This window comes from Falco biarmicus, chromosome 5, assembly GCF_023638135.1.
Source record: "Falco biarmicus isolate bFalBia1 chromosome 5, bFalBia1.pri, whole genome shotgun sequence".
In the NCBI taxonomy this organism is placed as follows: domain Eukaryota; kingdom Metazoa; phylum Chordata; class Aves; order Falconiformes; family Falconidae; genus Falco; species Falco biarmicus.
The window spans coordinates 14,569,119-14,589,470 of NC_079292.1; the positions used below are offsets into that span (position 1 = coordinate 14,569,119).

Below are 20,352 nucleotides of genomic sequence, written 5' to 3' on the forward strand. Positions count from 1 at the left end.
CAAGGTATTACAATTTCCTGATCTTCTAAGATATGTAAAGGCCACCATTGATTATAATATTTTATCAATGTTTTCTTATTCACACTCCCACCCAGCGGTCCTCCTATATTCTTCCAGTGAGCCACAACCAAAAGGGCTCACATTCACTATTTCCCCACTCTGTTGACCTCCCATTTCAACTTTATACAATACAGTAAATAATAAAAAATATTACAAGTTGCAGGTTTCAGCACTAGCTTCATAGCTGAACTACGTCTCAGTTGCACAAAACACTCGCAGAAAAGGGCCCGTTACACACTCACTGCTCACTCAGATAGATAGCAACAATACCATTTTATGAGGGACATTCCGACCTCAAACACTGTTATGCCATTCCAGAACATCAAATATCAATAAGAGGTCTCAAATAATACCCGGTACTGAATTTTACAACAGATGACAAAATGGCCAAAACACATTCTCAAAGAGAACGCAAGTTACCACGGCCAAAACACACCCCTCCGGAGAAAACCTGTTACTCCTCAGGAGGCCCCTTCCCACTACCACAGAAAGGAGAGCACCCAAATTCCCACCCCCAGCCTTTCCAGGGGCGAGCACCAGCGCTCTTTACCTCATGTAGGACATCTCCTCACGACTTACAGGTATCCCCAACCCAACTGCAACATACCTGGTCTGCTGATGATGGTCCCTGTTGGTCCCCGCGGTGATCTGGGTGAGTAGGGGAGTCCTCCCGAGAAATCTTGGGGGCACCCAGAGGAGTCCCATCCTCAAGCAGGTTCTGCAGCCGGACAGAGAGGGTCCCACCTGGGTCGCCAAACTGACGTGCAGAACCGAACTCTACAACATGAGGGGAGTTACAAAGAGGTATGTTTATTACGGCGTCAGGTGCAAGGGGATTGCTCCTCCCAGTTTGCACACTCTTTCAACAAGCCGACGATTATTTATTATACAAAGTCATGCATATACGTAAGGTTTCCAAAAATTCATTATTATAACCTCCTCCCTCTGGCGCCTCTTCAAGATGTACTTTTCATCTTCTTGGGCAGTTGCCTAGAGTTCCTGCTTACCTTTGCATACATTAGCAGTCTGTTGTTTAGTTTCTGTTATCTACTAGAATTCTTTACACCTCATCCATCATCTAACCTTTTGTTCAAGTATCTAACCTTTTGTTCAAGTGTGACACATCTGCTGGCTAACGATTAGCCCTTCCTTACTGCCCACTCTGTCCGCGGGGCTGGTTTTAATCTATATCAAGGTCTTTTCCAGCCTGGGCTCTTCTGTGATTCTCTCACTTTGAAAAGAGGAATGATGAGGCAGAGTTTGACTTTAAAGCTTTTAATTCTGAAGAGTGTACATTTTCAGGTCTTTCAAAATGTAACCTGGTTCCACAGAATGCATCTGGAATTTCCTCCTGAGAATACCATGAGAAACATGGAAGGGAATGGCAAGACTGGAACAAAAAACCTTGGAAGTTCTCTGGGAAAAAAAAAAAAAAAAGATAGGCAGCGGCATAGTAAATTGTCTAAAAGAGTAGGTCAGATCTCCAGTAAAGGAAATAGAATCAAGGAAACAAAAAACAAAGAGCAGATTACTGGTTCTACAAGGCAACAAACTCACTGGGGCAGGACTTCCTGATCTTTTGGTGCCCAGGAGGGGATTCTTGAGCCTGATGCAAATCTGGATTACAAGACAGACTTCTGATTCAACCAGAAGTGCAGATACTTCAGAAAGCTCCAAACAGAACAAGCATGAGAGGACACCTTGAGTGTATAGAACAGGCTGTTACAAGTAAAGCAAAAATAAACCCATCCTAAGCTAGCTTGTTATTAAGAAGTACTGTATTAGCTACAGAAGAGAAAACAGTAAAGTCATTACAAGCTTTGATTTGAAAAAAACCTTTTGGCAAACAGGGACTGATGAGAAACCAATGGCATAACAAGAATTTTAAAAGTATAAAAGGAGGAATCTGGATGTTTTGCTAATTGCCAATATGACCTAAACAACGGGTGATGTACTTCAGCAAGTTAAACGATGCAGTGTTCTAGGAAATAAGAAACAAAGGTCCACTTTAAAAAGAAAAGAAATAAAGTCCCCTGTGTGTACAGTACATGTACCGGCAGGGAGAAGAGATCTAAATGATTGAAATGCCCAACATTGTTATAATTGAATTTAAAAAATTGAGTCCGAAATGGATTCACTAAATATTTATTAAGGTAGGAAAGCAAAAGCAGCGCTGGGCGGCCAGGGAGTCGCAGCTCCACCAAGGGCTCGCAAATTCAAGCAAGCTGAGCAGCTCTTTTTATCTTCACCGAGGTCGCTTCTGAGATCTTCGGTACGCCCCTCTGCTTCTTCTGTTATCGTGGTTTCTTGTCAAGTAGGACGTTCCCATGTTTGGTGTAGCAAGATAACATTGTGGACATGTCTCAGGAAGTTCTCAAGACCACCACAGTGGGTTCATTCCTCTTGCTTAACTTGTTTGATCAGCAAATTACCCTTAGTTACTTATTACAACATAGACCCTGTAGGCTTATTTTATTAGCAGCTGAAACTTTTATGAAAGATGAAGTTATTGCATGCTTTGTGATCTGAATATTTTAAATACTTATCATTTGTTATGCCTAAATAATGGAGAATTACTTTTGTTGTAACTTGGCCGATCTGCACTTTCTTTTTTTTTTTTAAAAAAAAAGTATTCAGTCCCCTCTTAAAACCACAACGAGTCACACTTATAAACTCTCTGTTAACCCTTATCTGGTCAGTGTCTTTGGTGATACTTCAATTGAGGGACATTTTTAATTTTTTTTTCTGCTACTCATATCCTCTCAATTCACAGTGAAATATCTGTTGTACAAATGTTTTGTGCAATATAAATGTTCCAGCAAAGTCCCAAAACCCCAGTGCTGAGTTCCTGGTCTCTTGCTAGTTCTTTCTGCCAAGAAAAGATCTGTAATGCCATGTGTTAATATATTGAAGGGAAGATAGGCATCTAGAGGTGCTCCTGAGGCTAGCAAGTGACCAGTGACCTAAGAACTCCATTTAGGAGAAGGTTTTGAGCACTACATAAATCCAGGTACACTGTAAGCACAAAAGATAAGGCTAATCCAGGAAACAGGGGGTCCTGTGATTTTTATTTTTTTAAAAAATATTATCACTATTATTACTTTTGTATTTTTTTTCCTCTTCCCCCAAGGGGCTTGAGCAACAGTAAAAACTTAGGTTGTTCAGCAAACAAGCGAGCACAAGTAAATGGGTTCTTGTGTATATTTGGTGTGCCTATTGCTGCAGATAACTGTGTAAAGCTGTTGTGTTCATTGAGCGCATCAGACTTCCAGTTTTCACATAGCATTCTTTCACATGTCTCAATTTTTGCCCTTCATGGTTATGAGGAAGACATGCTTCATCGGGCATGCTGATCCAGTAGTACAAATGCAGCCCTTAGTTTCCTCCAGCTACTTTTCATTTTGCTCAGACAAGTTTTCCCCACTGTGGGGATGAAGCTGATTTAATGCTCTGACGTGCTGAAGGATTCCTAATGTTTTGGAAGGCAAGTTTTAGTTACAGGTCATGTGGAATAGGAGTCTGCATGTGCACATTTCTTCTTGGATCTTTATTCTAAAACATTTGGCGTCAGTACTTTTGGGAAGTGTTGCTTTATAAGAAAAAAGAATGCTCTGAAATAGCACATAACAAAATCGTACTTTGTTGGAGGAATTTGTAAATAGGAAGTATCAAAACCATCAGCTTTGATCTTCAGGAAATGTGATGAGACTAAACCTGCTTGTTTGCAGCAAAGAAAGGTGCTTTATAGTTTGTCCTAGTATTTGCTTTTAATGCAAGACCACCAAGTAGTCATTCTGCATCAATGAGATAGCTATGTTGCAGTAAAGCAAGCCATTGCAGTTACCCATATTTTTGTCCAAAATGTACAGAAGTGTGATGTGAATGGACACTCTGAAGAAACACGTTGATAATGTATTCAGTTTTTCTTTGTCTGGTGTTTTCCTTGAGGAAAAACTGGGTTTTAGAGTTGCTAAGGAAGAGGAGCTGTTTTGAGTGCTCTTTTGAGTACAATGAGTCCTTCCATTAACCTTATGAAAGGTGTCTTTAGCACTATGTGCTGTAGTGTATGTCTTAAATGAGGACTGTTTTGGTAACCATAACATTTCCTTACAGTGTTCTTTCTAGGTGAGGTTTCATATTCATAAAATGTCGTTTTTGCAATAACTAAATGCTCTTCAGTTTTCTAATCTGTATTTTGTAAACTCCTATTAAGAGATACTTGTCTTCTGTATATGACAGGCACCTTTGGTAGGTGCCTGGTAGAACAGCACAAATTGAAAAGATGAAATGTTAGTTTAGTTGATTTTATTAGACTAACACATAGCTGAAACGTTTAGGGAATAACTTTGTAACCCATAGCTCATTTATGAATTTGAAAACACTGCTTTTGAAAGAATCAAGCTTGATTCACACTTCTCGCTGCAGAGACTCTTCTTATTATCCTCCGTCAGTGTGAGATTCTCTTCCTGCTCTTCCTGTGGTAGTCTGAAGCTTTTACCAAATCGAAAGAAACTGCTGTTACCACTAGGAGGCAAGTGCTCTGTGTATGTTATATCTGACTATATTGATTGTCGAGGAACTTACTCTTTGAATAATGTCTTGTGCTCATTTTCTTGTCTGCTGCTTGTTTTTCAGAAGTTAGAAGAATAGGGAGTTAAAAATAAAAACAAATCCAAACCCACCCCCCCCATTTCAAATTGCATAGTAGGGGTGTGGTACAGCTGAACTCTCATCTCTGAAACTGTAATTCACAATTTTCATCCACAATTCTATTCTTTGGCTAGCCTGTGATACAATTCTGTGCTGACTGGGTGTGTGTGAATCTTTCCTATAACTGTCAAAACCGGGCATGCTCAACCAGCCTTTGGATTTGTATGTGCATTCTTCTAATTACTGTGCTCTTTGTTTATGGAAAGAAGTATTTTTCATTTCACCTTCAGCTTGTAAATCCGACAGCTACAGACTTGCATCTGTCTTTTTATGAGACCTGTTTTCTAATAAGACTTACAATTTAGAACTTATAAACATCTTACACACACTTGTGGCATAACTTCAGGCTTGAATTCTATGGCTTTATAACCAGTGCTGGTAAGTCATTATGTTTTCCCTACCAGTTTCTTAGTAGGCTGAGAAAATAAGCCCTTGAGATGGCAGGGGTCTCCTGCATGTGATTATGAAGAGCCAGGGATTCTGACCTTACCACTTAAATTTGCTTTAGGAAAAGCTTTTAAGATGGAGCTTTTTTGGGGAGCTGCATAGATGAAAACTGTCTTGAATATTTCACTGAGCAATACTCAGCTACTGCTTGAGATAACTGCATTGATTCTGAAGAACTTTGTAAGTTCTACTTGCGTAATTTTTATTTGCATAATTTTCTGCATCACAAAGTGCAAGTACACAAATTCAGAGCTTCTGCGTATGAGAAGGCAACTCTCCTAAAACTTTCTTCTTAAAATAGGCTTTTAATTGGTTGATTTTTGTGCAAGTAAAGCTTAATGATTTTGTTTTGATCAAATTAATAACATATTCCTGTGCAGCAAGGTTTTGTTGTAAAACTAACTTTGGAGTGCAGCTTCCAGCATGAGAGGTGCTGTGCTCTTACAAATCAGATCTCTTGTATTCAAAAAAACCCCCAAACAACCCTCAAACAAACCAAACTCTTAATAAAAGGAAGATTTTTGCAAGAAGGGGTAATGTTTGCTTAATATTAGCTATGCACTTCTCTGCTTCTATTATTTTGCTGGATATTGTTGCACAACATCTAGAAATGGAGTAAGTATAAATTATCCACATAAAGGTAAGATAAACTGTGATGTTTTTACTAGTCCTGAGCATCTGAGGTAGGACATGTTTAAGGTGCTTCACAGGTAATGTATAATTTGAGGAGCATCATCCACTGGCCCAAAGAGTCCTGAAGCCCAGTGATAGGGAGCATACATCAGGACCCTTCCCTTTCTCTTGCTGCTTCCTCCTATACTGCTTTTTTATTTTTTATTTTTTCCCTTTTTTTATTTTCTCTCTTTTTTCTCTTTTCTTTATTCTTTTTTTTTTCTTTTTTTCTTTTTTTTTTTTCCTTTTTCCTTTTTTCTCTCCTGCAATAAGGGCTCTTTGGTATTGGCCAAATAGCTTTTGAAGTAAATTTATGAAAGGAACTGGCTATCCCCTAAAACAGAATAGGTTAGCTGACTGACAGCTCTTAGGCCTTCTTTCCTTCATGACTATGATGCTACATGTATCTTATTGTAGGAGTAAGTATTAAAATGATTTCACAGAGCATTAGCTGCTTCTGTGTCCCTTTGAGAAGATGAATTGTGTTTCAAATGACTGAACTCAAATTCTGGCTAATATTGCTAGTAAGATAGTTCTGTGCATTTAGAAAACAAAGCAAGTAGCCTCTAAAATGACTTGTTTTCATCCCATTTACTTTTAAATGGCAAAAGAAGTAGGCAGCCAGCCTGAACGTGGCCTAAGAAGTGATGTTTTCTGAGAACTTGTCGTAGAATAAAAGACTCTAAATGCAGCCTTGCAATGATGTCTAGTGAAACAGTATTTACTTACCCTACAGTCTGCAGAAATCAACAGAAAAGACCAGAAGGAGGCGTCTGTCACCTGTGTAAATAAGTCTAAGGGACACTGGATCTCTGATGTAACTCCTGGAAGAGTTTCATCTGTAGCTTGCTTGCTGAGTTTCCTGAGTGAAAGGTACTGGGCAAATGGAGATTTAAAGTATTAATACTAAATATCTAATCCGTTTTTGGTGCCTGAAAGGAGGCCTGAATGGTTAGTAGGGCTCACGGTGCTTAAGTAATCATTTTGCAAAAGCTGTAACAGAAGTTTTTTTTTTTCTTATGGCATTAGTTGAAATGCTGAAAATAATCCTGACTGTTCCCTATAAAGTTCATAAGAGGCCGCTGTGGATTTAAAGGAAAGAATGCCTGTGGTCAGTGAGGAAGCTGCTGTGTATGTAGCTAGCTGCATACATGTTTCTGACTTTGTGTTTCTAAATGCAGCTGTAACAAGTACAAATTACAGCAGTAATCACTCTGCAGTTTAAAGTTATCATTTCTCTTGCTTGAGGCAAGCAGTTCACTTTTACAATTTGCACAAACATGTTGATTATGTATACTAGGAATTAGTGGTAAATCACTGAAGTATATGTATATCTTTTGGAAAATCATTTATTAAAACATCTCACATTTCTTGCTTTCAAATATGCTTGGAAAAAAGTGTCTCTGAAACAAATCAGAGGGAAAAAGTAGATTTGCTTTTAGTACAGTATGTTCATTATGACATAATTTTTTGTAGTGTCTTGATCTACCCCATAAATTTCTCCTGAAGTCATAATGTATTTTTCTGTGTTCTTTTTAACATCACTTCTTCACTAAGTGATGTTGTTTATAGCTGCCTTGTCTTGTATGGTGTGTATGCAAACCTGTTGCCTAGAAGCAGTAGAGAAGTTCTTTGAATTATTCACATATGTGTATTCACTACTTGCTCACCCTGGATTCAACTAAGTGTTGTAGAGCAGAAAGTCATGGATGCTGGTAACGTGCTCTCATCACTAACATTGGTGTGGCTCAGCTACACACAGAGTTATGTATTACGATACAACTTCATGTCATCATTGTGATTTGGTATTTCAAATAAAATGCCACAGTAGCCAAGGCAAACCTGAGAGCATAATCAATGTATCGTCCAGGAGACTGCTCCATTGTTTTGCCAATTGACAGGGTCAATAGATAGCACACAGACACCAATACAGAAAATACCCTTGATGTACTGTTTGTTTCAAATTAATGCAGAAAATAAGGCAATATGCACATACAGAAGGATTAGCCTACGATACCCTGATTCAAACAATAAAACAGATAAGCAAGGCAATGCACTTAATCATTACTATTCACAGTTAGCTGTAGTGGTTCAGAAAGATACATCACCCGTTGCCCTAATACGTTGCCATGCTCCAGATCCGTTGCTGTCCTCCAGATCTGCAGTCGCTGGGGAGGCCCTGTTGCATGAGGATCTGGAGAGCCTGTCCTGGCAGCTGGAAAGTCCTACTCAGGGCATCTCCTGGTAGGTGAGGTCTGCAACGTTGCTGCAAGAGGGTCCAGCTTTTATACTATTGAACAAACAAGCTCACATAATTCCGAATGCGGAAACATCTGGTTTCACTCTCCTGTCAGATGCCACCAAAGCCTGGCCAGGGGTTGGGGAGGAACCGAGGGAGTTCCCTTTATCGACTGGATTTTAACCACTGGTTTCCAGACGAGGCCAATCAGCTGGACTCATGGCTTTGACTGCCTGCCTCTAAGCAAGGAAGGATGTGCTGTCTCTTCTCTCGTGATTATAGTTTATCTAAGATACATCTTTTGCTAATGGCCATACATAGTTCACTAATGATCATGCATATTTTGCTAATGATTGGATACTAAATACATACATTTAACGCTGGGTTGTTGGGTTCATCTGGAGGTCAGCTTTGGCTCAGGGCCTGTTGCTCAGGCCCCAGCACTTCATCCCTCTGGAATAATACGCTGGCATTTGAAGTGTTCAAGTGAGTAGTAACTTGCATACGGAACAGAAGTAATGATTGAGACATCCAGCCTGAAGCTCACAGGTGATCGCCAGAGAGCGTGGGAAGGCTTCAGGACTGCAGTTGCTTGGCTGCCATGGGTTGGCCCTTGCAGCTTGAGCTCAGACTTTGCGAGAGGTTTGTGTAGCACTTGGTAACTCCAGAGGGAGTCATGACGGAGCAAGCCACTGAGCAAGATTCATGCTATAGGACTATATCAGTAGTGTATGTGTTGGAGGTCTGAAACTTAAAGCTGATGATGGCAGATATGAGAATTCACGTTTTAACCTCTTGTGGCATGTGCTGAAACAAAACTTTTCTTCTGTTATCCTGAAAGCAGGTCTTACATGCTGCATCAAGTTAAACATTAAAAGCTTCTCTTTCTGTAACCACCAAAAAATGAGTTGTCACTGATTCAGTAACACCTTTCTTACCTCCACTTCTCCTGTTTAAATGGAATAGTCAGTTCTTGATCTATATTTGTCTTTTGCAGGAAGAATCCCGTTCACTTTCAGCCGTTCAGTTCAGCAGTTCAGTCTCCCTAATGACAATGACAATCATGAAACAGTGATCGTAACTCAGGATAACAATGATAACTGTCCTGAATGTCCGTATGGAATGGCTTGTTTTAGGTAAGAAGCACTGTATAAAATGGCTTTTCTTGTTTTACAGGTTAAGAATGTTCTCCCCTGGAGTTGCAAAATGACAATAGGATAGTGATGTTAAATCTTGACTGTGGCCTTCCAAATTTACTGTGGACAGATTGCTACCTTTATGGCACCATGGTCTGTGCAAAATATTTGTGATTTCAACTGGTAAACATGAAGCCTTGATTTTTTGAACTTGTTCAGTGGCCTAGAGATCAAAACTTTTTTATTTTTCAACCTGTAGTAAACTGTTCTTCTTGTATAGAAACAATAATTTATTGTTATGTGTTGTTCTTGATATGTAACTTTTAGTTTAGATTTTGACAAAATATTTGTTGAGATTTTGTACAAAGCCTCTATCTTAGTCAGTATTTGATTTGTTAGAAAGCATAATTTAGGTACCAGCAAGAAAATCCAGTTTATGGCTGACTGCTGTTTCTTTTAGCAGCTGTCGATTTTCTTCAAAAGATCCTTTTGTTCCATTTGTTTCTCAATATCTAGGTTTTACACCTGTATTTAGCAGAGTTTAATGACTGATTTGTAATTGATGCAGTGGACAAAAGGATATATTTTGAGGCAACAGCCCTTCTGTGGGGGCATATTGAAACTAACAGCTGCTGTTAAAGATTGTGCTTGAGCAGAAACATTTTCTCTCTCTCCCTGGAAGCAGGATGATCCTAAAGAGTGTGCTCCTTATAAAGTGTAACAAAATGAGAGTAGCTTTTAAGAAAAAGCCATCTTATGTTCAACTAATGCAGAAGAAGCGTTTCTTTTCTCAAAAACCATCTGTGAGATTAATTTCTCATATCAGGGTGAGAAATCTAGGTTTATACCGGTCATCATATACTTTTCAGGAGTACAACGGACACTGTCCAACACTAAAACTGTCTCTCCCTGCAGGTAAGACAACTCCTGTGCTTAGTTGATCATTTATTAATCAGTGTTTCATTCTTTTTGGGGTAGAAGAAAGGAGGCACCCACAAAGCAATGTTAATTCTTTCCACAAAGCATCAGGTGTCATTTGTAGGGTTTTCATGTTATTTTTGTTGCCTTTATCTGCTGGCTAATACTTGAATACATAATTGTGTGATCTAAATGCTGTGCCTTGAGTTGGGAATCAAATGCTCTGATGCTGACAATACTTGCAGAACATTGAATTAGGCAACTGTTTTTGTTTCAGTACAGTGTATTTAATAGAAAGCTGTACTTGCATGGTTTTATTCAGATAAGTATCCCTTCTAATGCACATGTCATGTACTTTGGGACAGCAGTAGCTATAAAACTAAATCAACTTGAAGTATGTGAATTTGTCACAAGTTATTTGACATAAAAATAATTTTTTTCTACTGAAGAGCATTGTGTTTTTGAAGAATAAGAAAACATAAATAAACTAGTTTTACAAGGCAGTCTTCACAGCAAGGGTATTTCGTGAAATATTCAAAAAGTTCTGCAGTTACAGAAATTAATCTTGTGTTTCAAGCAATGTTGCATGGTATGTCATTCTTAAATAGTGGGCTTTAATTGTTGCTTCTTTTCAGAAGCAGAAATTAGGGCAACTTGAAACAGTTTGCTTCCAAAGTTAGAATTTTTAAAAATTTTCTGCACAGAAGTAAATTAAGCTGAAACTATTTTTACATGCGGCCTTGAATAAAGCCTCTATTACACTAACACAACAGATCAGCATAGTGTAAGTGGGAGCAAGATAAACCTTTAGAATAGCATTGGATAACTGCTTGGGGGGATAGCATAAATCAGTGTGTTCATGACCTGGATCACAGCCTGAATGAGGTGAGCATTTATTGCAGATCCAAGAGTAAGTTGACTTTAATTTTTTTTATTTTCATTGCATTGATGCTGTTTTTTAATAGAAGACATACACACTTGTATATTGAACTTTCTGGATTGCAGCAGCATATTGCAGAAATGAGTGATCTCTCTTTAACAATCCTTCTGTGGCCTTTCCCTGTGATACTTTGAGACAAGCGATTCTTTCCAAATTCTTTAATTTTCCCAAACTATTTGATCTGTAGCCTTATGTTGCAGAATATAGAAGTTATGCCTGGGTATCTCAGACTTGTGATGCACTATGTGTGCATTGCACTTTATGCACCAGAGGTTATGTTCTGGTTTTGGTTTTAGTGAGAGTAAATAATTGAATCCGTTCTTATTATGCTGAACAAATGCATCTCCTCTTACAAATTTGGAAACTATCTCATCTCTTGGTTTTGATCAGCTGTCTTTTTTTTTTTATATAAGGCTGAAACAAAAGGAACTCTTATTGAACTTTTTTTTTTTTTTCACCCTACATTGTGTAAGCTGAGACACTGCAGTAAGGCACTGGTCACAGAATTTTATTTTAAAAAGAAATGAAAATTATTCACAAAATACAAAGGAGTTCTGGGAACTTGTTAGGTTCTTGTTAAGCGTGGAACAAGGTGGCAAATCAAGCTTATACTGTTTTCTTCTTTGCAGGAAGAATCCACAGCATAAGATAGAATACAAGCACAGAGCACCTCCAGGTAAGCTGAATTGTTCAGTATAGCTCAAAGGAGGACGGGGACGGGACGACAACGACCCCCAAACCCAGTAATGGATGCCAAAACCTTGGAATAAAATGCTTTCACTGAGTGAGTAACGCTGCATTTGCAGCTTGCTCTGTATTGCCCTGTACCCTTGCTCTTCGTAAGCATGAGGTGTTGCCATTGTCTGTGATAAGGAAGGTAAGGCTGCTTGGCCGCTGCACACTTACATTCACTTCTTCAAAAGTTTTTCAACTGAAAAAAGATGGTCTGGGTCAGACACCATTGACGTAGTTTGTATGCTTTGTATCTTAGGATTTGACAAAAATGCCAGGTGGCAAGTGGCTGTTTTCATGAGTTTAACAGGTTTTCTTGAAAACTAAGCATGGTATAGTGTGGTCTTACCAGATCTCCCTCTTCTGCTTCCTCCATTTGGAGCTGGAGTATTACAGTGAAAACAGGGAATATACTGAAGTATTTCTCAACATTTCAAATGGATACTGCAGTAAATTATTTCTACAGCTTTTTTTCCCATCCCCATAGCATGTATGTTCTGTTGAGGCTTGGAGGGAATATAATTAAAACTGATTCTGAGCTTATATTCTAAAAATATTTTTATATTCCAGTAACTAGACTTCTTGAAAAACAGAGGGGAATGTACTGTTTACATTTTGTCTGTTCTTAGAGAATTCAAAGATATACTTTGCATTTTTTTGTGCTTTTTCTTAGTTATTGGACTTGGAAGTTTTTTTTTCGATTTAATTCCAATGCAAAGAACAATACTTTAGAGCAGAACAGTTATGGAAATTTAATGATAATGCATTTTACTTTAAAAAATCAGGATTATGACATTCTCCCTGCCCATGGCAGGGGGGGTGGAACTGCATGACGTTTAAGGTTCCTTCCAACCCAAACCATTCTATGATTCTATGGTTATTAAGAAGAAATTGCATTTATGGAAACAATGGTATAAAATATTTAAATGCTTTGAAATCCTGCAATTGTCTGCTTTAAAAACCCCAACCAGTATTGATGACATTTGTCTACAGGTGGCATGGTTCCTAATTGTAAGAACTGTTCATCTGCGTAATCTTTCAAGAATCATTTAGTGCAAAAAAAGGTCTTTTGGGGGTAGCAGAGTAGTTTTTACACTTGTAAATACAGTACAACCATTGCAGCATTTCTTTTAATAAGTCAGACTTCTGTTGTAGCGACCTTTCCGAATAACCCTTATTGCTAGGTTGTACTCTGTCCTGGCTAGTAACATTTCTTTCTTTAGTAACTGAAAGAGGAACACGACAACGAACTTCAAAAAATGATATATTCTGATGTTATGAATGGGCCCATCAGCATGGGATGCAACCAATCTGCTTTGGTTTTGGAGCATTTATTAGTGCTAGAGATGCTTGATAATACCTGAGGAGAAGGTAGCCATTATTTTAATAAAACTCTGCTTCCTTTTTTACAAGTAATAGTGCTGGAATTGAATTTGTGCCAGGCGTCCTGGCTGAGCACACCTGTACTTCCCTGGAAGCAGGCAGCAAAAAACCAAATGTTTTAAGGACAGACATGTGTGACCAAAACAATTCTTCCTTCCTTGAATAGGGTTCATAATAGGATGAAAGGAGCCAATAGTTCATCCACAGCTAGTTAAGGTTACCCCATGAAGACTGATTGCTCTTGAAACATTGAGATATTCCTTCTGCATTGCATTGACCTCTAAATAACTTTCAAATTATACCTGTGCATGTGGTGATGAGCTTTTCTTATATTTACTCTGAGGTATTGATGTTACAGACTTGTTAGGACTAAAGTGTAGAAGAAGGGTAATGCCTTTCAGCTGGGGGCAGCGTTCCCTGTGAACTACATACGTATCCTTCGAACTTTAGTTTCTAGACATCAGTGAGGATTATGTAGTATCACAGGCAAGCTGTAGTCTCTCTTGATAATGTAACCTGTAATACTGTGTACGAATATCTCTTCCATTTACCAGTAGTACACCTAGCTTGCTTTGCTACTGCCAATAATATTAACTTACATGTTGCAGGTGCATGGGCTCCAGTTTTAAGTATCCTTTAGGTCTGGTTTCCAGGCATATTTTGTGTCTCAGTTTCAGCTTCCAAATGTGAAGCTTCCTGTTATTTCTAAAATAATTTAAAAGTGAGCTTTGAAGAGCAGTCTGAAAGCCTGATGATATGCCGTCTTTACTTTCACTGGCCTGAACAAGGCATGAGGATGTGGAACTGCTGCATCTTGAGTGGAAGTGGGAACTGACTTGTCTTCTTTGAGATCACCAAGGTGTGGTTGGGCATTTCCTAAAGAAATCTTCAAAATAGAAAGATCTGCCTTCTAGAGAAAGTAAATTGAAGTGCAAATAGCTGTAGTTTTCTAGACAAAGTGTTTTGGCCCCCATTCTGTTCTGTGACCTACTTTCCACTGAGAAATGTCTTTCCCATCCCATTTCCTTCATCATATATGTGTGTACTTTTTTTGTCACTGAATGCTTGATATGGTTGTATCTGTGCACTAGCATATTCTGAGGCATATTTGTTAGCTGTATGCTTTGCCACATCCCATGATGCAAGTACAAGCCCCATCTTGATCACCACTCCCTTGCAGAAATGTGTGTTACAGCGTGGCCAGAATTGTTAGCACCGTTGTAAGTGCAGCGAGCAGTTAAGATTTTAATAACGAAGCAAGCTGGACTGTGTGCATATCTGAAGTTTAAAGCTAATCTTGAAGGTTTTAAATTGCTGCTGTGTCTTTCATAAGAACACCTTCCTTACCGGAATTGTAGATCCTGTGTGTGCAGCTCATGGCAGGTGGTCAGCCAGGCATGGCTATGGATGGAAAAGTGCTTCTTTTGTAAACATGTAAAACTTTGACACAGAAGTGAAATTCAGTCTGTTAAATTCAACTCCTCTTCCTTAAGAACAAACCAGGGAAAAAACCTGATATTCCACACACAGTGGGAAGAAGGGAATTCATTAATTAAAGTTCTGTTCATATTTCATGATTTCTTTTAACCCCCTCCCCCCCCCCCCCCCCCCATCCCAAATCTTGTTGACTGGCTTGCTTAGTTCTCTTGAGGGCAATGCTTGTAAAAGGTTACACTCAGCAAGCTCACATCTGAGGTGGTCATACCGAGCCATGCAAGATCACACAGGCAGGGTTCCATTAGCCTTTATTTTGTGCTGTTTGGCACAACTGCACTGTTAAGCACAGCAGGATTAATTTCTGTTCAAGTGCACTGAAACTCCACTGGTACTTGCCATGTTTAGTTTTTAACATCATTAGTCTAACTGCTATGAGATGGATTGCAAATTGCCTATAGAGATGGATTGCAAATTGCCTATAGAGAATGTGGTCTATTTTCTGAGAAATAGTCTAAGGCTAATCACTGGGCGAATAACTGTATGGGAAGAAGGAAAAATACTGGAGAAAGGCTAGAGTTATGTTGTCATTACATTGTCACTACTGAATGACCTCAGTACCTTGTTGCTACTTGGATGAATGATCTGCTGTGGCTATGGACTATGCATAATTCTCCTACATACTTCTGTGTATGTTTTCTAGCAAGCTGATCAGGTCACTTCCAAACAGAACCCTTTGTAAAGGGGTGGTCAGCAAGCTTTTTCTCCCCACATGAAGGAGATACTTTCAGGGAATGTTTCAAGGTCATCTTTGTAAATATGGTACTAGGGGAAAGGCAGAATTGTGTTTAAAGAGCAGTTTCAGGGGCTGTGGAGCTAAATTCAACTATAGCAGAAAGAGATGGAGTGGGAAGACATGGAAGAAAGCGTATCATTCGCTGCTGAAGTCTAAAAGCATTGGTGGATGAAAAATATTGTATGCTCCTCGTACATTTGTAGGAAAAATATGGAAGTAATCAGTATTTTTCCAGAATTCCTATTTCTGTTGTAAAATACCCCCTGCAGTGCTGTGAAAGTGAAGAGCAGCTTTTCTTTGCTAAGCAGGTCTTTGGCTTATTATTCTCACAGGCTTAAGCTGAGAAAAGAGATTTTGTTCTGAATGTATTTAGCATCTTTGTTTCGAGCTCTCCCTCCGAGACGTAATTCCTTCTGCACGACCATAGTCCGTGATTCTTAGAAGAAATTCTGCTGTTATGTGTAAACATGGGCATGATTACTTTCCTCTAAAGCCTGGTAAACAGTAAACTAGCAAGCATCATATGGGATTACAGCTGAAATTGACAGTTGACATTTTCAGGATTTTCTGCTAGGTGGTGCACAGTATAGATTGCTACCCGTAGGGTATTTCTCAGTTGTAGTATTGGCTGTGTCATGCATGGCTGACTTTATTCTAGGAAGTCATTCGGTGCCTCTGTAGCACAGTTCACCCGTAAAATTGTGTATCTTTGAGGAACTTGACTGCTGCTGTAAATGCTTTTGAAAACCTTGGGTGAAAATTGCTATAGAGTATAAAATGTTAATCAGACCCTAAGATAATTCTGGAATAGTAACATTCCCACTAGCAGAAAAATGTAACTGACAGAGGATGTGATCTGACTACACCAGATACTGGTGTTCTCGCTTGTTCACCACACGCGTAGCTTGAGTGTCTGGAGCTCTGACCTGAGGTTTCAAGAAGCTGCTAAGAAATACTTGAAGTTAATATAAACATGGATGATTTGGACTTGGTTCTGTAGCTGAGAAGAAAAGACAAGTTTCTAGTTTCATATAAAAGATTATAAGACCTGCTCAACAAATAAATAACTTGTACGAGATCATTGACAGGTTATCTCCAGATGAGATAAGAATGCAGAAACTGGAGGCTGGGAAGAAAAGGAACAAATACAGCTTTACTCAGGCGTATGACTTAAGGGCTGGAATATTAACAGACTGTGGCTAGTTGGGAATTGTGGGCCTGTAAGAAAAAGGGAGGTAGCGTAGGCTGGTAGAGCAATGGTCGTGCACATCTGCCAAAGTCCAAAATAAACTTGTTAAAGGTTCTCAACTACCGATAAGTAAAAGGAGAAGGCAATGCTGCTATGGCAGCAACTTTGCATCGATGCTACCAAGGCAGGTAGATAAGGCTTCTTCAAAAATCAGGATTTCCCTGTCTCTGGGAATTGGTTTAAATATGCCAACATATTTGAGCAATTAAAAGACTACTGCAAGACAAGCTGCCTAAAAAAGTTTAGGAACATGTGGCGAGCAGCATCCATTTCTTGTGAATAGAGGTTCCCAAGTCTTTGATTCCTGCCAATACATAGTATTGTGACATACTGTGAAGACAGAAGGCAATTTAATCACAAAATGTAAGTTGTGCAGAAGATGGACAGGCAGCAGATTGGACAGCAGTGCAATAGACTGAACTAGGAAACGGGTAGCCTGCATCCAGCTCAGGAAAGAAGTGTTCAGCATTTGTTGTTTCCTTAACCTGTGTTCAGAAAGGAAGCACAGACTACTCAGCACAGATCCAAGTTGAGAACATAGGAGGTGAGTGATCTAGCAGATTCTCCTTGCTCACCTGAAGCTCAGAAAGAAGTGAATGGGAATTCAAAGCCATGTCAGATTCCAAAGAGCAAGAGTATAAAATAGCCCTAAGTAAATATGGATGGGTGACGGCAGAAAATTTAGGGTCAGAATAGCTGTCTAGAAAGAGCTAGGGGCTAAATGGCAAGAAAGATGCCTTGTTTAGATAGAGAAGTAGCAGAAAGATGACCAGGAAAATTGTGTATGCCACTCCTTCAGGAAAGGAGAGTTGCCAGAAGACGTTATCTGATACTGTTTTCTTCTGATATCAGAAGATGTTATCAGAAGAGGCCTGGTAACTGTCCTCCAAGTACTGGAAGAAAAGCCACTAAGGAGAACTTTCTTAATTGATCAGACTGGTAAGCCTTGCAGTAGTGGTCAGAGAGGGATGGTACAGCTTTTCGTGAGAGTCTTGAAAATTAAACACAAAATTGTCAGCATTGGATAGAGTGCTTTAGCTGAACCTTTCTCCTGCTGAGGAGAGAGGATAACTAGATGGCCCCTGCAAGGTCTCTTTAGTTCTGTATTTATTATTCATGAATATATGACATTTTTGTCCCTAGAGGAAAAAGGGCTGTGGAGAAAGATGGTGTCAATGGTGACGAACCAAATGATTATGACCTTAATGACAGCTTTAGAGATGATGAGGAAGAGGAGTGCGAACCTACAGACAAAGACTCTGACTGGGAACCAAGTTCAGAAGACAAAGATAATGAAGATGTTGAAACGCTTTTGCAAGAAGCATCTAGATTTGTTAGAAGCAAAAAAGTAGCCACATGGGGACAACATTACAAATGCCCAAGCTGGTTATGTTAAAACATGGATGTGTAAGGAGGGGAATTGCTTTGAAAGCTGCTTTTTCCTCAGTGAAGTAGGCACTGCAAGAGGATTTTAATGGGGGTGAGGGGATTCAGCAATGCCTTTCTATTCCATATGCGGTTTTTTGTTTTATGAAGTGGTGGAGCCAGAGGACTGAGCTCTGAAACTTTTTTGTGATTTTTTTTTTCTCCTCATCTATTTCTTATGCAACACCATTGGTGTTTCATAGTTTGAAATACAATTGTAAAGGTTGTTAATGCTTCATCTTCCTGTGCTTGAAAGAAATACTGGCATTAGGAAAGCCTTTTCTTTTGCTGAAGCACAGTATTATACTGTGTTGGATGAAGGGGAGTTACACTGCACACCTGCAGTATCGCAGACTAATTCTTGGCCATTGCTGGGGAGTTTGTCTAAATTTTTTTTAATGTTCTTTTGAGTTAGTGCAGTGCTACCGGCTTTCCTCTTCGCTGTCATTTCTTTGATTCTCTTGCTGTGCAGGAGTTAAATACAGAATGTGTAAATCACTTCAGAACAGTATATCAGTGTATGAAACGACTTGGTAGTCTAAACAATGGTTATGGTGTATTTGCTGTAATTACAGTAGGACCTCTTTCCATGCCTGTACCTCACTGGAATTGTGTTCAGTCCACAACAAAGCTGAAGTCTTGATGACTGTATTTTTGCACATTTAATCTTGCAACATACTGCGGGAAAAACATCTGCCTGTGTCTCTGTGATTTCTAAAGACTACTGAAGGATCTTTTCTTCCATGTGTTCACAGCATGCCTGAGCTTTCAAGAAAGTAAGTTAAAAAGTTTTATGTGTTTCAGGACAGGTGACTGGAGCTGTGTGAATTTGGCACCTTCTTGGACACAATCTGGAAATTCTGCAGGGGAATTATTCTTGTGTGGCTCTGGCTCCCCTGGGAACATCTGCCCAATGGCAGTTGGAGACAGACATCCAAATACACTCAAGCTTTTCAGCTGGGTGGTTCAATGTGCTCTGCTTAAAATGAAATGGCCATTGCTGCAAGCTGGCATTGGGTGCTTTTGGATGCGGGGACCATCTTCTGCCAATTGTGTGTCAGAACCTTCCCTCAAAAATTGTAGATGTCGAAAATACAAACATTTACGATGGGGAACTGTTGCAAATTTGGAGAACATCAGCTTCTGTTGGCCAGCAGCTTACTGTTCGCTGAAGTTATTCCATACAGAAAGAATCCATTTGTTGTTTTGTACAGTGTCTGGTGATTTCTGTGACCATAACCTTCCTCAAGTTAAAGCATTCTGTATCACAGCATTAGTCTGTGAATGGCTATTTAAGCTGCTCACAGGAGCTACTAGCCTTTACTTTGAAAGTAGAAATAGCTTTTTATTGCTGGAGGCTCCCAGTCAGATCTGTAATCCCAAAACCACATTTGGAAGTGAATTTTGATGTTACATGATAGATCAAGTTTTATTACTGGTACATCAGGACTGAAAAACTTGCGTATGACCAAAGCAGCACACTGGGACAGTCAAAGCTGTCATTGAGCTGCTCTGTGCTGGTAGGTTGAAGTTCTCTCTGTTGAAGTGCATTTCCCTGTTCTTATATTCTTTCTTTAACAGCAGGATGCATTTTTATTCTTCTGGCAGGATGAACTGGTAACTCCAGGATACTGGAATACTGATCAAAACCACTCTGTTGGAGATACAGATGAGACTACTCAGGCACTCAGCAGACCCTCAAATGTCAAGTTACCCAGTATTTGCTCAGTGAGTCAGGAATGCAGCTCAGCTTAGTGAGCTGGGTCTGGAGGTAGTCCTATGATGACACTCTCTCTGGCTATAGTTTATTCTGTAAATATATTGGTGAACTAATAAAAGGCACATTCTGACAGTCTTGTGCCAATTGCCTCCAAAAGGCAGAGGGTAACATTTCACCGCGTAGACTCTGCATCACAATACCCTGTACTACACGCTTATTTGCTCTGAAAAAAAGTGACTGGTGAAATCTTTACCCCTTGCCCCCTCCCCAGAAAATACATTTTGAAATACTGTACTTCAAATGAAGTGAATAAGAAGTGCTTCTCTTCAGCTGTCACCTAAGAGGGTACCCATCTGTTTTAATAATATGGCTAAGATGTGTAAGCCTCTGTTCCCTGTGTGATGGCGCGCAGACCGTAATTTCTCCCTCCTTTTAACTCGTGGTGCTACAGATCCCTCTCAAACTGCCCCCAAATTCTCGTTCCATAACTC

The 20,352-nt window shown here is 39.4% G+C and overlaps 1 pseudogene; it reads left to right on the forward strand.

Moving 5' to 3' along the window:
* Window positions 1-443: 443 nt before the first annotated feature.
* Window positions 444-19,064, forward strand: LOC130149673 (aprataxin and PNK-like factor; annotated as a pseudogene).
* The last annotated feature ends 1,288 nt before the right edge of the window (window positions 19,065-20,352 follow it).